Raw genomic sequence first — 13738 nt, forward strand, 5'->3', positions numbered from 1 at the left:
GACTCCATTAGGAATTGTGGCTCAAACTCAAAAAACAATTTTTTTTAAAGTCAGGTTTCTTTTGGGTTAAAATCATTATTTCTGTGATACTGGAGGTCGCTTTCATGTCGCCGTGACAGCACCCGATTTAGACACAATACATTGACAACCGAACTGCCTCGGTTAGTTCCCCCAGAAACGTCATCTATTTAAAAAGGGAGGAGTCAAGTTGGGTGGAAAGTGACGGGTTTTTACGATCCTTTCATTCAAACGCGTTGATTGGAATGGAAATAGAAATAGTACCTGAGCCTACCATCGTTCTCAAAGATACAGGTCATTCGTGACAGGAGAGTGACAAGCCTGTATTATCCTAATAATTTTCTATGGAGAAAAATCAAGCCTTCTTGGAATCCCTGAACACACAAGTGAATAGCCAAATGTTCGTTTTAAAAATTGTGTGTGTGTGTGTGTGGTGTGTGTGTGTGGTGTGTGTGTGTGTGTGTGTGTGTGTGTGTGTGTGTGTGTGTGTGTGTGTGTGTGTGTGTGTGTGTGTGTGTGTGTGTGTGTGTGTGTGTGTGTGTGTGTGTGTGTGTGTGTGTGTGTGTGTGCGTGCTGTCCTTTGGGTACTATTATTGAAAGTAACAAGTAACTCAATTTGCGAGAACATAAACATACAAGCGATCTTATCGCTATCTGTTTTCCACTGCGGCTACCAAAGTGTGAGATCGTGTATTGTGTGCCAAAATGGGATTCTTATTAATAGCATAATCCTAACTTTATTCAGTAAATAAGTTCACACCAGACAAACCAAATGAACATATTTTTATTGTTGTTTCTTATTTCAGGAAGTATAATATATTACAGCATGAATGTTGACTTTTATCCTATTTGCAATTCATGTCTGTATTACTAGTGTCCAAGGTAAAAGGTTAATATGAAGGTCTGAGGATTGACCTACTTTTTTGTTATCTTTCGGATCTACCAGAAGTATATAGAAGGGATTAATGTGGTGTTTTATCGGTCGCTAGTAAAATCTGGCATTTTATCGAGCGCAGTACCCATATGCTAAATAATGTTATTACATTGATTTTAATGGCTAATGTATTTCTTTGGTCACATTTCTTCCAGTTTAAACTATTAGGAATAGACTACCTTAACAATAAATCCTTCACCATACCTACGTGTGACTCATTGACAAAATTATAAAAATACAGTTAGCAGTCTGTGTCAGTTGTGTGGGACAGAGAAAGGTGTGACATTAGGCCTAAATATTTTGTTCTATATACCAAACTTGAAGAGTTCAGTAAGATAGATATATAACACTTTTCTCATTTTTCAATAATTAAAAAAGAATCATTGTAGCCGATTGAATGAAAATAGACCAGCCTTGAAATGAAATCAATTTCGAGAGCAACTCTCAGGGCATAATTCTGATAAACATAAGACCCAGTTACTGTCCTAGCTGGCCGAGTAGTTAGGATATCCTCTTTCCAGTTAACAGTTTTATGTTTACATCACATAAAATTCCCTTCAATTTCAATGTGTCAGAAAACACCGCCCATTCTTAGGTTAATTGTATTGCGTTAGGCCTCTATGGCCTCCTTTCATTGTATGCGCCAATTTTATAATTTCTCTACTCACTGATAGCTGTAGGTGTTCTACATTGCATCTTTCCCCCTTCTTTTTAGCTATCTTATAGCCTGCATATTTTTATGCTACTTCAGACCTGTTAACGGAGAAAACTTTATGTTATCCAAAGGTTTATGATAAGATTTCTTTATGCTTGGGCATTTAGAAACTCCCTTTCTCTCTCTCTCAAAACTTCCTGTTGTTTGTGTGTGTGTTTTGGGAAAATGCGCGAATAAAAGCAAACACAAAAGTCTATAAGCAGAAACGCCACGAACATTTTTGTCTTGCCTTCCAGGAAAGTGCAAAAGATGTCTCCACAGAGAATGCTAATGGCGTTCATGTCAGAAATGAGTGGGTCAAGGCAACGTAGGTCAAAGCATGGCACAGCCTGTTGGACTGGAGCAATGACGGATGAAGGGCTACAAGAAGAAATAAACTGCTTGCTAGTAAAGGCTTATGACAACGTATCTGTAGTATTTCATGACAGCCTCCTCTCAGCTTTCGAGTTTATGAGGACCCCCTGCTGCTAGGCAAAGTCAAATTGATAACTGTATAAACATACATTTACTGCCACACACACACACACACACACGCGTCCGTGTAACTCCGGGAAAAATCGAAGAATAACGGTACCGCTAAAAGAAACATGCAAATACCGTGAGCAGAGACCTTAATTCTAAGCGACCTCGATGGCCAGTTTTTAGTGAAAAAAAAAAATTAAACATCTAAGATCATTTGTGATAATTCGCAAAGAAAAACAAATTTGCTATAAGACAATTGTTGTCATGACAACCAATCATGGTTCCTCTTTATTAGAACAACTTGCTATTCGAGCTTGTCTCTATCTGAAAGAGATGTAATAAAATGTTATGAGGATTTTTTTTCTTTATAGTTCTTTGTACAAAAGATCTTCGGATTTGGTTGATTCTATTGATGTAATTCGCAATAAAGAATGATCTTCAGTGTTCATCCCATTCACTAAGCTAAAACCCAGTATGTTGGTGTTGTTGTTATTATTACTTTATTCACATAATTGATACACAGTCAAAACAAGATATCATTTAAACAACAATTTGACTGGTGATACAGAACAATTGAGATTCTACCCAAGAATCTAAGAATAGTCCGTCAGGTAGCGTCGTAAAATATGGACTGTTCCAAGTAATGCTGTTTTTTGTAGGTCATATGGGGTCACTTCGTTGATGTTTAATTGATGTAAATGGTTGGAGAACTTCTTTGAAGTTGCCCCAAGTGCACCGATAACTATTGGGATGACTTTGGTGTGTTTAAGCCACAGCCTACCAACTTCGATTGCCAGATCTCGATGTTTAGTAATTTTTTTCAGTTCTTTGTTGTTAATGTTGTTATCACTGGGTACTGGGATATCAATAATCCAAACCTGTCGATGTTCGATAATTGTGATGTCAGGTCTGTTGTTTTCCAAATGCCGATCAGCTTGTATTCGAAAGTCTCAGAGAATTTTTGCTGTTTCGTTTTCCATTACTGTCTCTATTTTATGCTGCCACCAGGACCGACTCTAGACTGGGGCTCAACAGGCACCGGCCTAGGGGCGCCGACATCGTAAAATAAAGCAATAGTATTAAAGAAGACCAGAGAATCGAAGCTTTGGTGATACGAATAGTACCCCACAAAATGTTCTATACGCACTTTTTTAGCAATAACTATAAACTGCTTTTAATAAAAACAGGCATCAAAAAAGAATTTTATGATGCCTGTCAGGTGTCACATACTCTCGAGCCGGCACTGGCTGCCACCAGTTATCAGAAGTAGGAAAGTCATATTTTTTGCATACATGCCAGTGAACTATTTTGGCCACTTGATCATTTCGGTATTTATAGTCAGTTTGAGCTATTTTGCTGCAGGCGCTGATTAGATGTTCTACAGTCTCATCTTTCTGATCGCATAATCTGCATTTGCTGTTATCATTGATGTTTAAACTTTTTGCTTTCATTGTATTAGTTTGTAATGCCTGTTCTTGAGCTGCTAGAATAAATCCTTCTGTTTCTTTTTTTAATATATCCTTATTTATTAGTATGACGTGACACCTCCAAGGAGTCCAAGGACTCATCGTGGGAGGGCACACTACTCCACTACAATTTACCACGTTATCCAATACAATCGTTAGATCATTTGTAACTTATACGAACTCACTTCACAGAAATTACACTTAGAATACATCGAAGCGGTTAACATTACTTAGAAATGTTTTTAATTACTCCAGACCAATAACAGTGAGACATGTTTAAAGTTACTTAGAAGTTCTATTGTTTATATTAAGACAATTACTGTATCAAACAGCACTTTCGAAAGCCCATCAATAAGTTAACATTCACTTAATATTATTCCCAATTTCTGCGATGACATCAGTTTTGCTGTGTTCGCTGATTTCCAATCTACCGCCATGACCCGCTAGGATTGCTTGAGGCTTCTTGTACCTGAGATATCGATTGTCTATAAGTGAAAGTCGCAGGTTACGTAAGGAACAAAGCGAAGAGGCCGTGACCTACGACTTTTGCCTTCTTTCCTCCAAGAAGGACGGCAGATTGAGGACGTGTCCGTTATTTTGAAGTTCTTGAACGAAAACAAGAATTTTTTTTCTTCTCTTCTTGTCTTTCATGGAATATAAAAACCTCAAAATATGTGAAAATTTGATTTCAGAAAATAAAATTGCTTATTGAGGAAGTGGAATGTCCCGTAGAGTCATAACCCCGTTTGAGTTGGTACTGTACCACAAACACAGAATACTCCTTAAGTGTTATTAGATTGGCATCACACATGAGTAGGCATAGGCTGCATACTTTAATTATTAAGGACAATATCGATTTTGTCTTTCAGTTCTTGTTTTGTACCAAATATTTCTGGGGAGAGAAGGTTAAGCTGATACTTGTCTAAAAGAATAGAGGGAGGCATGATGTTTAAAAAGACTTATTTTTGCAAGGTAAAGAAGTGTGTTGCTACGTGATACAGTATAGCACTGGAGTCACATGATGCACTCCGTCTTCCATGTACTTGTTGGCCTTGGACAGACCCGTCATTTGGAACTGGCTATGGTGGCCTCGCAACCCCACTGGAAAGCTAAGCTGTATGGTCCTCCACCCTTGTTTCATACCGAGACACCCTTAAGTTATATGGTCCCTCCACCCCTGCAGTGATGGATTCATTTTTTCGGCTTAGAAATCGGTAAAACCAACTACTGAATGCCAGAGAACCAATAACCCTCTAGTTCATCTTTGAATTTACTTTCTGCACCATTTGAATGACTTACCTACTCCCAAATGATAGTATTTCCCATTTGGGAAATACTAACTTAGGCAATTCGAACATTGCTATTCTTAAGATCATTGCTTACTATGTTGCTTGTGTTCCCCAAAAAATAGGCTTAAGTTTTTAAAGCTTAGTTATTTAAAAGTAGCTTAAGGTATTCTAAAACCTGGAGTTAATAATCAATACAAGTCATCTATCACTTTACCACCTATTTCTAAGTAATAATTAAAATAAATATTTATAATTACTTGAATCGAGATAACTTGGAAAAGAGCACTTACATTTAAATAAAGGTCAAGAATACGACAAATCAATCAACACATTTACTATCTTTTAAGTACATATTTGGTGTGATAATATAACCGAGTGTTTGTACAGCTGGTTAAGGCGAAATACCACAAACCAAAATCATGATCGCACTTTGCCCTTTGTTGACGTTAGTTTGTTGTGACTGTAACGTTCTTATCTTTGACAGTCATTTTATAAGTACATTAAAAATAGAAGGGAAATATTTGAAAAACCCGAAAAAGTTTACACTTCTAAAAGGCTTGGGGAAATCAAAATTTATGGGTAAAAAAAAAAAAAAGTCAACTGCAAATTTCACAAGTTGAAGGCGATTGGTCTGACACTTAAGTTACCTGACGATAAAACCACCCAAATAAGGAAATTTAAAAAAAAATAATAATAAAAGCTTGGAACTGTATAATGGACATATGTTTGAGCTGTGCTTCTTCGTATATGATTAGCATTTGTTTTCAAATGTTGCCAACTTTATCTGTTTTGTGATCTTGGTCCAAGTGAGTAGGCCTTATAATTAGCAAAATACCTTCGCCTATTTGCTTATTACTACTTTAGGTGGTTCCACAGACCGGAACGATGCTGCACATATTAATATGAAAGCATTTTTGTGCATGTTTCAAATATAATTTTGTCTAGCAAATTTAAAAATAAGTAACGGCCTCTTCCATGAGTCACCTGGAGCACGGACGGTTGCAATGTAAGTTCGCTGATTACTCAAGAAGGCGGATCGCGACAGATTTGAGACATAGATAATGTGGGAGCGGGTTCCAAAATTACAGGTGTTCACTAAAAGGTAGTGTTTGTCCGAATCCATCCCTATGTTAATAACACTACCGTGCGATCACAAATCTCGCTTTGACGTCATTATTCCGGTCGTTGTATCTTCAAAAAGCACGCATTCCTTCACACGCAGTGATTCACCACCCACAGTTACGTCTGTTGTGAGTCCCACTCCGATGGCTAATTTAGGTTCTACCAAAACCTTTTTTTTTTTTTTTTTTGCTCCCAGAAACCAGCTTCTTTCTGGATATGCTTGCCTTCGTATTCCTGGAAGACTGCAGGCTAAGCTCCTATACCTCGGTACTGTAAGAGGAGGAGGAGTTATCATTTTTGCAAACTACTCTGCAATACATATCTGTGGGAGGGCAACACAAGATCCGGTTCGATGTATAATAGACGCTGGGTATATCCCCGTGGCAGTGTTCGGAACATAAAACTGAATTCTTGGAAAGTGGTAGTCATTGTGCGTGTCCGATAGATTAAGATAGAGGCAATCCAACACGGAAAAGAGTAAGAAGTAAATGCCCTTCGGGTATTGGGATCACTCAAAATAAATCATGATCTTTGATTGTATCGAGCTGTATTTGATCGACGTACTTTTCACGTCTCAAAACTCCCATCTGAAATTATAATAAAAAAGAATCTTTTGCTTTTCATTATTCATATATTGTTAACCACCGGAGTTATTTATGGACATGCACATGTTACAAATCTAGAAGTTGATGATACACTCCAAGCAATTGGTGGAGTAACATTCCGGTCGTTGTATCTTCAAAATCTGTCACCTCTACGACTTTTGTTTCTTTTTCCGAAACTCTTTTTTTTTTTTTTGGAGGGGTGGGTAATTTAAAAAAATTTTTTGTGATCTCCAGATATTTTCTTCTTTCCCCATTCAATATTTCTAACGTTATCGCAATAGTTGCATGCTTGGGAAGTGCAACATCTATTAATCTTGGGAAATCGCCAAGAAATGTTACAAAATGATAAAAAAAAGATGTCAGTGTAGTCGTTGCAACTCTTTTCAATGTTTTAAATGTTTAAATATGGCCTTAAAGAAAAAGAAATCCTTGAAGATGTAGTTGTCATTTTGCATGGTCCCCTTCCTACCTTGGGTTCCAGAATTCAAAATAAAAACACCACAGAACTAACTAAATATATCCGCTGAACCTATTAGTCCCAAAAGGGAACTGTGAAAGACTTTTAGTTCCTAATATTTTGGAAATCGGTGGGCAGTTCATCTCCACATTTAGCGTTTATCAGTCGTTGAATTCCCAACTATTAATGCTTTTGAAGAGATCGGGGTAGAGTACTCAAAATTCCCATCTCGCGTTCCTAACAGCTAACTGTTATATATTATTGTCTGAAACAACGTGAGTTCTACCATCGATTTTTTTAGGTTGTTGTACGGTTAAAATACGAGTTTTCGGAACGGGAAAATCCTTTCTTGCACCAGAGGTCGATAAAATTGGAAATTGGCTAGAAGATAAGTTCTAATATGCAACTGAATTGGAACAAGATCAGCAGCTATCTAGCACTCCTTTTCAATGCATCTGCAAACCATCGAACCTGCTTCTCCCGTTCCTCTTGTATTCCATCTACCTCTGTTCTGTGGAACAGCCTTCCTCCAGAAGTATTCCCAAACAGCTACGACCTACAACTTTTCATGAAATGTTGCTAAACTTTTTCTCAATCCTTACCTACATCCCACAAATAAAGCTGGGGCCCTTATAGATAGGTTTTTTGGCCACTCGTGTATGGGATCAATAAAAAAATTACAGTGTAAAAATCTTTCTTATAGCGGTCTATGCGTTATAATTTATTACTGTAATGATATTTTCATGTTGTGATGCATGAGAGAGTCCTTAAATTCTTGAAGATAATATAAGACAAACTTTTACATCTTGAAACAAATCTAATGTGACAATTGTAATTAGTTTAATGAACTGGAGACATTGTTCAAGATCAAGTATGGTATTTTTTAAATTCTAAATGTCTTTCGAGGTAAATTTCGTGCAGTTCCTGAGAGAGAGAGAGAGAGAGAGAGAAACTGTATTAGATCAAAATGCAGCTAGTAACTCTCTAAGTTTCTGTTTAAATAATGATTAAGTGGTAATGACTGTGTCCTGCACTCAGACCACTTTAGAAGGATCCATTGTACTCTACAAAGTCCATTACTATTTCACACTGTGTTTCAAGATGGTTGGTCTGTATGCGATGTTACAAACCTTTCGCCAACGTATGAGAGCAAACTCGCCTTCGTTGCAAATAATAATAATAATAATAATAATAATAATGATAATCCTGTTTCCAAAAAAAAAAAAATTCACGTCCTTGAATATGAAATGTGGAGATACTTCGGGGTTGTGTAACATCGGAAAATGAAAGTCATTGGCCATCTAAAGAATGTCACAGGCATTTATTAAGAGAAACCTCCAGAGAGTCAGGGACTCATCGAGGGAGGACACATACCATACACATCAGCTGTCATACTTATTGTTGAATTCATTCACACTGCTTGCAAACACAACATCCAAAGGCAATCCATTCCAATCAGGCATCACACTATGAGAGAAAAATCTAGTACTCACCCCTTCTTAGTGGAATTCATTCTCAGCTTCCAAAGATGGCCACTTGTCCTTTTCCCACTTTCCATAAAATGAAAAATTCCATCAATTAAAATCCTGTATGATCCTTTCAGAAGTTTATAAGTCTCAATCATATCACCCCTCTTTCTCCTGTTGGCTTAGGGACTGCAGTCTGTCTTCATAATCGGTATTCCACAATCCTGGTATCATTTTTAACAGTCTCCTTTGCACCCTCTCCACTATATCGAATCACGACGAAAACCAGGAGACCAGACCTGCGCACAATAGTCCAAGTGTGATCTTGAATATATAATTATGAATTATGAAAAACAAGATTATATATACATATGAATAGACAAAAATATATACAACTTTTAGAAATATTGAGTGGATCGATTTCTTAAAATTCATGTTTTTGTTTGAATAATATCTATGGTTCTCCAACATTAATATATTTTAATATCCAGCAAGTTTAGCAGCTTAAATTATGCTCCGCTTCTCGTTCTACCATTGTATAATTGCATATTTTTAATTTAGTTTCTTTGCAACTCTTAAAAGCATCTCATTAACCAGCGTTAACAGTAGATCACTTAAAACATCCCTCCACAAGTCTAACCAAATCGTCAGTGGAAACCCACGCATGTCTGTAAGTGTGTAATGAACTAGACTGGAGGTTCCCAAAAAGGGGGAGGCTTTCTAGGAAAAGAACGAAAGATTGTAAAGGGGCGTGGAGTTCAGAAGCATGAAATAAGAAAGAAGAGGGAAAAAAAAGTTACGAATACGTCGTCCAAGAAGTGTTTCTTGGTGGACAAAAATAGTATGAAGTGTTGTGTTTTAATCTTTTTTCAATACGTAATTACCAAGAGCTGAGCGAATTAGGGTTAACCGAAGTTAGACAAAGTGAGAATTTCAATGGTATAATTTCTTTGATTTATATGTAAGACTTATCTGAAAGTATCAAAATAAGGTGTGTTATTAGTATAATTAAGAAACTTGTCTGGTAGTCTACAGTTGAATGACATCCAATAATGCGACTAAATTCTAAAAAACACTTTATGTATGCGTGTGCAGTTTTGTATAACAATTCTTTTGATTTGTCTAAATGCTTGTAAAATTAATTTGTTCAAAACGGTGACTCAGAGTCGAATTGTAAAACTGAGACTTTCCTAGCAATTTGGTCGAGAATTTCCTGAGTGAAATGCCTAATTGTATCTTAACAGAATTTTTAAAAAATGCATTTATTGACAATTCTAATCCTGGTTCCAATCTTATTCGCCAAGACTTGAGACCTACTCACACAACCATCCACAATTAGCATATTTGTACTTGCGACTGTTATGAAACTTTTATTGAACACGCTCTTTTAAATGTTTCTGATGTCTTATTGTACGAAATAAGACTTCAAAATGGAGGACGAATCTTACTCTAGTTAAATAAGTTTCATAGAACTACTTTCAATATGAAATCGTCTTGCAAACTCTTTCCTGTTTTTAACTGGATGCATAGCTGCAGAGACCGAGATCCTCATCAATCATCTACTGATTTTTCTCGTGATTTTAACGACCTCAATAATTATACATAAATAACAAAAGTACATTTTCCCCTTTAAGCAAAATGTAGTGAAAGGACACTTATATATGCGAGTGCCCTGAATTCAAATCTGATTGTAGAAGTTCTGTATCTTATATTTTTAAGGGAAGCTGGATAAAATTCGCTTATGTAGATAATATTTTAATAAAACCTAAAACATCAAGTACAAAATCAGATAATATTTTTTGTGTTCATGTTTTTCGTTTGTATGCGCTTCTATAGTTTTGCCGATAACAGTTGCTGGTTACGCCTGGAATTTTATTTGCCTCAGCTCTTTGTGAATGTTTGCGACGAAACTGGATATGAATTTTAGTGTACAGTTAAAAATAATTCAAAAAAAATAATTGTCGAAAACAGAATGCTAACAGAAGATGAAATTAAAAAGAACAACGCGCAATATTTAAATGTGTATTATATTACACGTGTCTAGACAAGGATTGGGAAGCACTAAATGTCATGTGTAGGCTGAAATGGTACGCCACAAGAAAAGAATAACCTCAACAAGTTAATCATGTTTTTATGTTTTGGTGGAAGCCTGGCTAAGAATCAGTAATATCATGGCTAACTCAGCAATGTCCACTCCACTGTCACAAATTCGGATCTTTGAAGAACTTAAGTTTCTGTGTAATAAGTTTCGTTACAGTTAGATGGATGCGATAAAGTTTCTATGACAACACCCTTCTATGACAGATTCTGTTTACGAAATGGAGGTAGTTAGTGTATGTTTTATTAAAAATAAAATATGTCGACGTATTGTTAGTAGCTCAGTGGTAAGATGCTCAGTATTGCTGAATATGGAGAAAGAGAAGAAATACACGCTAAGGATGATGGAATATCTTCCCTAAAATATGCAAAAACTTATTGGGACCGATTGGTCCGGAAAATGTAACTGCAAATATTCTTTACAGTCCTTTTAAAAATAAACACCGTCCAACCCTTATATTCTTACTTCACATTTATGCCTATTATAGATTGCATTTATGGCGATCCCAATGCGGACATTACCCAATATGGGTATTCCACGGAAGCCAGCTTACCGACTTCACTTACCCTCTTTCCACTACAATGCAGTGAAACGGTTATCTGGAGTAGTTTAAGGTTTTAGCTGACTTATTACATTCGTTTTATTATTCATTTCCGCTAAGAATTTTACGGATCGTAATTTGTAAATCCGTGTCTTCTTATTTTTTGTAGTTAGAATTTGCTAAGCGTACGTTCGTGAGGGAGAAAGCAGGTCACCATCAGGATTCCAGTCCCACATCCCAAGAACATTCGTTATCCAGACCCATTTCACTTTTGTAGTCAGGCAACGACACAGCTCAAGGGTTAAATGAAGGTCACATCACGATGATATATATGTTCATATATAATGGTCTGTCATTAGAGTGCTGTCGTGGATCTTAATATTTGGACAATTTGCTAAATATATGTATATGAGATTGTGTGTGGGAATGCTTTTTCTAATGATGAATCGGGATGTAGTGTTTTTTATTTAATGTTCAATCAATTCGGCCATAATCACGTTAAAGATGATTAAATTGTTGTTATTATTATCAGGAGATAAATTCTCGTAGTTGTGAGTAGACAGCGATTTTTACATACACATTAAGCAAGATTCACCACTCCCTGTACATCGGTTAGTTTGTATAGATTCACACTAATATCTCATTCCTCTGCTCTATTTTACAACATCCTTTTTTTTTTTATTTAAATTAAGGGGATATTAAATCCCACATTGTTTAAAACCGAATAAGAAACTCAAAGATTGGAATCAGAGAGTTTCTTGCCGAATATAGTAAACTATAAAGTATCAGCGATCACTAAGCGTCCGCTAAATGCAAGTGACCCTAGCACGTAGTGCAACTACATCCTTTTTTATTTTGTATTAATTTTTACTGTACGATACTAGCATGTTCAACCCATCCTCCAGCCACAACATCAATCTACTTTACAGCTTTTATAATCCGTTGATGAAGGGCATTTTCCACCTATTTTCAACTGTAGCAGTAAAAAATGAGTCGTGTATAAAGTATTCCTCCAATTTATATCGGCTACGAACACACTCGTTACATAGCATGATGCACCTTGCCCATGGGGGCGAGGGGGGGGGTCCATTGACTTCTTTCCAAGCAGTGTATTTCTGGTGACTTGTTTCTTCACTATATTTTTATTATTTCCTCCGGTAGTGTCTGGTTCAGCCAAGTGCAAAAAATTCCCGATATCTTATATTTGCACTGAACTCATTTAACTTCTCTTACTGTACTATATATATTTTAAGTTACGAAATTATCGACCTTATTTAGTTATCTTACATTAGCTACCCAGGTGGCGCTTTTAAGAATTGTCTATCATTGTTTAATTAGCGATCCTGTACTGATGATCCTTATAACACTAACGCGAAAACTATACATTCATATTTTTTTATTTTTTACGTGAGTTTTACTCCGTTTTTATTCGATCTTAGTATAGTATTGAGTGTTAGTCGAGTATAAGTCTACACTATAGTCATTTAATGTGTTTTAAATTTAATTTACGTTTAATCTGAATTTAATATTAGTCTTAGTGTCTGTATATAATATACCATACATGTGTTTGTGTTTGATCTTAAAGATTGAGGAAGCATTAGCAGCATTAATCATAATTTATTCTGTATTTAGTATTTCTGGCCTTAAAGTTTAGCGTCTATATTAAGTTTTTACGCCTTAAAATTTCTGTGTTTAGTGTTGTAGCCTTAACATTTCTTCTGTGTGTAGTGTTTTTGACTTTCAAGTTGGGCCACTGCTGAGTGCTTCTAGTAATGACATTTAGGCCAATTTAGGCGTGTTTATCATATTTCTGATGTGTTGGATTAAGTGTTGAGAAGCGGAAGAGATAGTAAGAATGCATCGGAAGTGTACGACCACACCTGCACAAAACACACTTGACCTTGGGACCTTCTACAGGAGAAAACCGAAAGTTGCTTACTTCTCTAAGAAGAAGAACCCCCCCCTCCCTCCTTCCCTTCCAAGCGTTGGCAACATGTGCATGTCACCTCCCGCCAAGGGTCATCATTGACGTCACACGAGCAGCGCTCGCCCACGCGCCACGCGGGCTAGATGAACACCGCCCACGGCTTTCTGTTGTTCGCAAAGCAGTTCCGGCTCGGCAGACCTGAGGCGGGGGAAAGGAAGGGTTACCGCGCAACTATTATGGAATTAATTGATGTTTCCTGAAGGCTTACAGGGAAGAAAATGCGGTTTCTTATATGTGCGGCACTCAGACAACCCCTAGACCTCTCCTTGATTTAATTACGTGCAGCAGAACCTTGGAAACACTTCGCCTGTCCACTTTGTTGCCGTACACATCCCGAGGAAGGTCGCTGGGGTGGTGATAGCGAGAAGGCAGCCTTCTCTCGTAATATTCTTTGCCACATTTCTTAAAGTCGAAAAATTCTCCTGCCGACGCAACGATCAACTTACCAGTTGAATTAATAGCAGACGGAACCAGAAATTCCAGTAGTAGTAACGTGTTTGGCAAAGTGGATCGCCCATTCATTTACATTACAATTACTTAGAGGGATTGATTTCGTGGATTGTATGTTATGCTTGTTA

General features: G+C 36.8%; 1 protein-coding gene across 2 annotated transcripts in view; it reads left to right on the plus strand.

The window, feature by feature from the left end:
* The window catches only part of LOC150102147 (cyclic AMP-dependent transcription factor ATF-3-like), a 75427-nt gene that overhangs the window by 47057 nt on the left and 14632 nt on the right, over window positions 1-13738 (plus strand). The gene's annotated exons all lie outside the window — the stretch shown is intronic.

This window comes from Typopeltis vanoorti, chromosome 10 (genome assembly GCF_054136105.1).
Source record: "Typopeltis vanoorti isolate ZY-2024b chromosome 10, IOZ_Tvanoo_1.0, whole genome shotgun sequence".
Lineage (NCBI taxonomy): Eukaryota > Metazoa > Arthropoda > Arachnida > Uropygi > Thelyphonidae > Typopeltis > Typopeltis vanoorti.